General features: G+C 40.8%; 1 pseudogene; it reads right to left on the bottom strand.

The window, feature by feature from the left end:
- Positions 1-1,079: 1,079 nt before the first annotated feature.
- Positions 1,080-1,198, bottom strand: LOC145410514 (5S ribosomal RNA; annotated as a pseudogene).
- Between the last annotated feature and the right edge of the window lie 7,034 nt (positions 1,199-8,232).

Raw genomic sequence — 8,232 nt, 5'->3', positions numbered from 1 at the left:
TGGGGGGATTTACTACTTCACCATTCTACACTGGTGCTAGGAGTTCACTAAGGGTGGATGATATTACGGGGGGGAGGGGGCGGGGGAGCTAAGGATCACGATAGGTTGGCACAATCACAAGAGAGGGGGGAGGGATGTTGGTTATGGATAGTCACTGTTGCACTGGATGCCGTTTTTCTCTCGGCACTGTCCTTCACTTTAGTTCACTTCGTCACACACACATTGGGTCATTATTTGTGAGCAAGGGTGGGCGTCGTCTCCTTCTGCGGACTGCAGGTGGGGTGTGATGAAGGGCCCCTCATGCTTGGGGCTGGAATTTGAATCTGGCCTACAGGATACGGGCCAAACAGCCTCTTCTGGCGTCTCCGTATGCGCCTGGCGGGGGAGCAACATACTGTATATATATATATATATATATATATATATATATATATATATATATATATATATATATATATATATATATATATATATATATATGTATATATATACACAGTATATATATATATATATATATATATATATATATATATATATATATATATATATATATATAGTGGTAGGTGGTGGCGACCATCATCCACTCACTTGATGTAATGCTGCCTACTTCTTCTTTAGCCTTTCCTTTATCACTCTTTTCTGTGCCTGCCCTCCTCTCTTCCTATTTCTCCAATCTTTCCTGTCACTACTTAATGCTTTTCTTTCCGTTACAGGTGGCTTTACATTGAGTGACAAGCCAAATGGTTTCCTGTAAGCCAAGAAACCATTTACAACGCTGGGTGGTAGCCATATAACCAAACCATACGTGCTCCCTACGTGTCAAGTGGGTTGGTGGAGGGTTAGTGCCCCTCCCTGTAAAACAAATAACTCAGAGTCAAATGGCCACCCCATGCGAGATTGTGGCGTCTGGCAATAGATATATATACATATATTCTCTCTCTCTCTCTCTATATATATATATCATTCATTCATTGCCAGACGCCATGTATCCCAAACAGGGTAGCCAAGGGCTTAGAGTACTTGTTTTACAGGGAGGGGCACTAATCCTCCACCAACCCCACTTGACACGTAGGGAGTTATGCCAACAGCATCTGGTGTTCCCAGGCGGTCACCCATCCAAGTACTAACCAGACCCAACGTTGCTTAACTTCGCTGATCGGACGGGAAGCTGTGTACTCAACGTGGTATATATATTGGACGGGAAGCCATGTACTCAACGTGGTATATATATATATATATATATTGTTACGGAACAGAGAAAGATAATGAGAATACTAAAAATCGCTACTGTCCCGTAAAGTTCCAGGTTCAAAACAAAAGAGTTAGGTAAAATTACAAGTTAAAGTTTAATGCTCAAACTAACAACAAAACATTCAGGACTCATAAGGATAATGTAATGGCAAAAAACTGGTTAAATATATGGTTAGCTGCAATAGCCTCTATTAACACGAAATTAGCAAGAGTAAATTTATCTAAGTCAGCCCTGATAAAATGAAAATACACTGGGTAATGCTCAGTTAATGCAAGATAAATTAGTACAGATTCAAACTATTATTAACAATTGGCTGACATAAAACCTTACGTTAATCACAAAAACCTTACTAGGCCTAAGAATTAACACCTTATGTTACACAGTACAAGGAAAAATGCAATAACACTTATACTCAAATTACACAGCTGCTAGATGGTTGGAGACTTCCTGAGCACTCACAATAATAACAACTGTACAGGGGGGGACAGAGATGTGAACAAAATGAGGAGTAGATCTAAGTGGCAATAATGCAGAGACTGAGCTCATTATATAGGGGCCGGCAGAGCTTGATACAACTCGTAAGAAGGACGCGCAAATGAAGCCATGGGGACAAAGAGTTGACAATCCTGCTCTGAACAACAGAAAGAACGACTTACTCTACTATAAGGGAGGAGGGGGGGAGTGAGGTAGAACACGCTCGTGATCAAACATGCAGCATACTGTACGTTAGAATTACACAAAGGATGATGAAATCATAGGCTATGTAACACCTCCCCACAAAGAAAAAGAAATTTACAAAGGAAATTTCTTATTACTCTAAAACAATCTGTCTAAAGTCTAGATAAGCAATCTGCAATAACATTTTCTTTCCCCTTGACATGTTGTATGTCTGATGAATACTCCTGAAGAAGTAGACTCCATCTTGTCAATCTCTGATTTTTATCTTTAAACTTACTAAGGAATTTAAGTGGGTTATGATCGGTATAAATGACTATGGGGTCAAAACCAGAACACAAATAAAATGAAAACTGCTGTAAACCCAAAATCAAGGCCAAAAGCTCTTTCTCAATAGTTGAGTAGTTCTTCTGAGGTGGAGTGAACTTCTAACTGTAATAAGATACAGGGTGTTCAATACCCTGATCATCCTCTTGCAGCAAAACAGCCCCAGCTCCTGTTTCACTTGCGTCAACAGCCATCTTAAAAGGCTTAGCAAAATTTGGAATAGCGAGCACTGGCTGACTTAATAGGATAGCTTTAAGTTTGGTGAAAGAGGATTCACAGTTATCGGTCCAGACAAAGTTAACTCCCTTTTTCAGTAGGTCTGTAAGTGGTGATACAAGAATTGAAAAGTTAAGAACAAATCTCCGGTAATAACCTACCATTCCCAAAAATCTTTGTAGCTCTTTCCTACTTTTAGGTCTGGGAAGATCACTTATAACCTGAACCTTAGCTCCTGGTGGTGCAACATGTCCATCACCAATTACGTACCCAAGGTACTGAACTTTAGCTTGACCAAATTCACACTTTGACAAATTAGCTACAAGATTAGCCTGAACCAAAAGCTCAAGAAATTTGCTGACATGGCATAGGTGATCTTTCCAGTTGTCACTGAAGATTAATACATCATCAATATAAACAACACACCCTGCCAAACCCTCTGTTACAACATTCATGAGCTTCTGAAATGTGGCTGGTGCATTCTTCATACCATATGGCATTACAGAACATGCAAAAGTCTTTCCTAGTGTTACAAAACATGAGATCTCCCTAGCACGTTCAGTCATAGGTACTTGCCAGTATCCCTTTAACAAATCAAACTTACTTATGTACCTAGCCTTTCCGATCTTGTCTATGCAATCTTCCACACGAGGGAGAGGGTAAGTGTCTGTTTTGGTTATCTGATTAACACGTCTGTAGTCGATGCAAAGCCGCTGTAACCCACCTGGCTTAGGGACTAGAGTGACAGGAGAACTCCACTCGCTCTGACAGGGCTCAATCATCTTGTGGTCCAACAGGTAGCCAAGCTCCTTCTCGATGAGAGGAACACTCACTGAGTTCACACGGTAAGGAGGCAGTTTAATTGGCTTTGAGTCTCCAACATCGACATCATGCATCAACACAGTGGTTCTTCCTGGAGTGGCACGAAACACTTGCGGGTACTCCTGCAGTAATGCCGAAAACTCCTGCCTTTCCTCGGGAGCTAGATGAGAAAGCTTAGTCTGGAGATCATTCATGATAACAGGATTCTTCCCCAAACTATCACTCAGGCTCATGCTGCATGGGAGAGCTTCACTTGCAGACTCGGGTGGAACAGCTACAGTGCAGACTGGGTTATTTTCGTCCCGCCTGTGATATAACTTTAGCATGTTGATGTGACAAAGTTGCTTGTTCTTTCTACGATCTGGTGTGGCGATGACATAGTTGACATCACTGAGTTTCTTCTCCACGAAATAAGGACCATTTAACTTGGCTTGAAGAGGTTGCCCATGCACCGGTAGCAGAATCAAACCCTGATCTCCTGGCTGAAAGTGGCGTAACCTGGACTTCTTATCATACCAAGTCTTCATCTTCTCCTGAGCAGCTCCTAAATTCTCTCTCGCCAGCTGTAAAGCAGTGGACAGCTGTTCTTTGAACTTCATCACATACTCCAGCAGGTTGACGTCATCTTCCTCCGACAGCCAGCATTCCTTGTGTAGCTTAAGGGGTCCTCTTACTTCATGGCCAAACAGTAGTTCAAAAGGTGAGAAGCCCAGTGATTCATTTGGAGATTCTCTTGCGGCAAACACAACGAATGGAAGACCTTTATCCCAGTCTTTCTGATGTTCCAAACAGTATTTCTTGAGCATCGATTTGAGTGTTTGATGATATCCCTCCAACGCTCCTTGGGTCTGGGGATGGTAAGCTGAAGACGTGATCTGGGTGATGCCCAACTCTTTCAGAGACTGCTTGAAAACATTTGACATGAAATTACTTCCCCAGTCTGACTGTACCTCCTTGGGCAGACCAAACTTTGTGAAGAACCCTAGCATTTCCTTAACCACATTCTTTGCTGAGATATTTCTAAGTGGAATGGCTTCAGGATAACGAGTAGCCATATCAATCAGGGTCAACACATAAGAAAATCCTGAAGAAGTCTTAGGAAGAGGGCCCACAATATCCACCAACACACGGGTGAATGGCGCCTCAAAAGGAGGAATGGGAACTAGAGGTGCAACCTTTTCGGTCTGATTACACTTCCCCACAACTTGACAGGTGTGACAAGACTTACAATACCAGGAAACATCCCTGAAGATACCTGGCCAGTAGAAGTGTTTCAAAATGCGTGCCACAGTCTTCCTCACTCCAAGGTGTCCTGCCAAACTGGAATCATGAGCCACTCTAATGATATCCTGCCTACAAACACGAGGGATGACAACTCGATGTACAACCTCCTACTCACAGTCGGCTGATGCTGTTGGGGGTCTCCACTTCCTCATAAGTACTCCTGACTTTATATAATAACAAGTAGAAGCACCAGCTGACTCTTCCTCACTGCAAGCAGAGTTAGCCAGACCTTTCAACTCAGGGTCAGCAACCTGCAACTCAACCAACTCTTGACGAGACAAATTATCAACACTACGGGGTACTGCCTCATCTGGTGAGTGGTCTAAATTAGCAAGAAAAGTGTCAGCTAGGATAACATCATCATCATCATTATCCTCTAAGTCACCAGTAACTTTAGACTTAGCCCTAGTGACAGCACATGCAGAGAACACATCAGGGACATCACAATCCTGGGCCGCAGCCACTGGCTCACTAGACAACTGAGGAGCTGGACACACTTGACTTCCACCAATATCATTTCCAAGTAAGAAAGTTACACCTGACATTGAGAGTGTCTCAACCAACCCAACCATAACGGAACCATTAACAAAACCAGACTCTAAATTCACTCTGCACAGAGGGACAGAGAAGTAATTATTCCCTACACCTTGTAAGATTACAGTTTCATCAGAGGAATTAACCTTAGAGCCTAGAACACTGGTCAGCATGCACCTGTATCACGATATATTTTAACTGATTTCCTGTTATTACTGTTCAGAGGACTGACAAAACCATCAGACAGGAAATTAGCACATGAACTCTTGAGAATGTCACCCACGTTACTGCTCAAAAGAGGAGCTCCATCATGAGAATTTAATTCACCCCTCAAAGCAGGTTCAGTTAACTCAGTTAAGGAATTCTGGGAACTCTCAAGGGTGGACACTAGACCAATTGACTGAATATTTAAAGATTCCTTTTTGTTCACATCACGCTGTCTCCTGAAACATTTCTCCGTAGTATGACCAAGCTTACTACAATAAGTACATTTACTTTTCTGAAACCTAGAGGTGAAGCTGGTATTTACTTCCTGAGAAACATCATCTTTATTCTCTTTCCTGTTACCTGTAGTCTGAGTAGAGGCAACGTACTTACTCTCAGCTTTCCTTTTTTTCTGTAGAATATCTCTTGTGAGTGAGAACATATTCATCAGCTAAAACTGCAGCATCAGACAAATTATCTGTTCTTCTCTCATCAAGATATAGGCTTACATCTTTACTAATACACCTTTTGAAGTCCTCGAGCAAAATCATCTGCTTAAATTTACCAAAATCAGAATCCACATTCTTAGAATTTAACCACTGCTCTAACAGATCTTCTTTGATTTTTGCATACTCAACATGGGATTGCTTATCATGCTTATGAGTTGTCCTAAATTTTACTCTATAGGCTTCAGGAACAAGCTCCTAGGCCTTAAGAATCAAGCTCTTAACTACATCATAATTATCAGATTGATCCTGAGGCAAAGATGCATAAGTTACTTGAGCTTTACCGGTGAGAACAGTTTGAAGGAGTACTGGCCAATACTTTTTGGGCCAATTAAAACCTGTAGCTACCCTCTCAAACAACTGAAAATACTTTGTTAAATCAGATTCATTAAAAGGAGGGACAAGTTTAACATTTTTAGCCACATCAAAATCATCAGAGCTAGATGATCCAGTTCCACCTTGTTTCATGAGATACTCATGGTCTGCCTGAATCCTAGCAATTTCAACTTGTGCCTCAGCCTCCTTAGCTTTTGCCTGAAATTCAGCCTCCTTAGCACGAGCCTCCTGCAGGGCTAGCTGTAACTTAGCTAATTCAATCTGCGTTTGCTTATTTGGAGGAGTTACATTAAACAAGCTTTCATTAATCATGTCAACAATTTGATCTTTAGAATGATAAGAGAGAACAACAATTCCCAATTGTTGAGCAACAAGCTTAAGTTCATTCTTTGTTCTGTTTTCTACATCCAACACTGTTTGCACATTTGACAAAAAATCTTTGGCTTCATCAAACGTAGTAATAGTAGACATCATGAATAAATCAGTCACAAAATATCAACCAATATCCTTATGATAATATCCTGGATATCCTGATAAGAGGTCGCCAAATTTATGTTACGGAACAGAGAAAGATAATGTACACTTTAAGTGAGAATACCAAAAATCACTACTGTCCCGTAAAGTTCCAGGTTCAAAACAAAAGAGTTAGGTAAAATTACAAGTTAAAGTTTAATGCTCAAACTAACTTCAAAACATTCAGGACTCATAAGGATAATGTAATGGCAAAAAACAGGTTAAATATATGGTTAACTGCAATAGCCTCTATTAACACGAAATTAGCAAGAGTAAATTTATCTAAGTCAGCCCTGATAAAATGAAAATACACTGGGTAATGCTCAGTTAATGCAAGATAAATTATTACAGATACAAACTATTATTGACAATTGGGTGACATAAAACCTTACATTAATCACAAAAACCTTACTAGGCCTAAGTATTGACACCTTATGCTACATAGTACAAGGAAAAATGCAAAAACACTTATACTCAAATTACACAGCTGCTAGATGGTTGGAGACTTCCTGAGCACTCACAATAATATCTGTACAGGGGGGGACAGAGATGTGAACAAAATGAGGAGTAGATCTAATTGGCAATAATGCAGAGACTGAGCTCATTATATAGGGGCCGGCAGAGCTTGATACAACTTGCAAGAAGGACGCGCAAATGAAGCCATGGGGACAAAGAGTTGACAATCCTGCTCTGAACAACAGATAGAACGACTTACTCTACTATAAGGGAGGAGGGGGGGAGTGAGGTAGAACACGCTCGTGATCAAACATGCAGCAAACTGTACGTTAGAATTACACAAGGATGATGAAATCATAGGCTATGTAACAATATATATATATATATATATATATAATATATATATATATATATATATATATATAATTTGTAATGCTAAGTGTTTTAGGATCGGCTTCCCGTCCCTCTTACACCTAGTGTGTAGCTGGGCTCTCTTTCTAGACCGGAGCTTAGACAAATAGGAGAGAGGCAGGACACAAAAACTCAAGGTAACAACCTTACACGTGTATTACTAAATTCTACAGTGGAACGGGTAGATGTCATGAATACAGGTACACTGGACAATTATAATTCTTAGGCCTAGATATAGGTTATTAGTATCGCGCAGGATACTACCCAGGTCAAGGTCAGGCAAGGTAAATAGCATTTAGGGCAGAGGTTTACATACTATTATTGCTGGAAGTCCAAGTTTTATATATTTGTGGAGTGGGTGGTACTATTTCACTGTTAGCTATTATTACTTTAACACTGGGGTCTGTGTATGATTTTAGTATGATGCAGCATTATCAGATGGTAGCGTATTCACTGTAATAGACCCATATTTCACTGGTTGGTCGTGTTCACGGTTTCACTGTTACTTTTATTCACTCCACCACTTTTATATTGTCACTGGTGCTTCTCACTGACTTCCTTTATATGGTTAATTCACTGCTTTGCCTTCACGTCACTAAGGCACAGACACTGTGCTTTAACTGTCACTCCCTTCGGATCTGGGCGTCGTGATGGTCAGGTACAGGGGCGGCGGAGGTGAACCAGCCTCACTACTGA

Source organism: Coenobita brevimanus, chromosome 85, assembly GCF_032717465.1.
Source record: "Coenobita brevimanus isolate Jiangsu-jjx chromosome 85, ASM3271746v2, whole genome shotgun sequence".
NCBI classification, from domain to species: Eukaryota; Metazoa; Arthropoda; class Malacostraca; order Decapoda; family Coenobitidae; genus Coenobita; species Coenobita brevimanus.
Note: the sequence above shows the minus strand (reverse complement) of the source record. Positions and strands in the feature narration are given on the sequence as shown.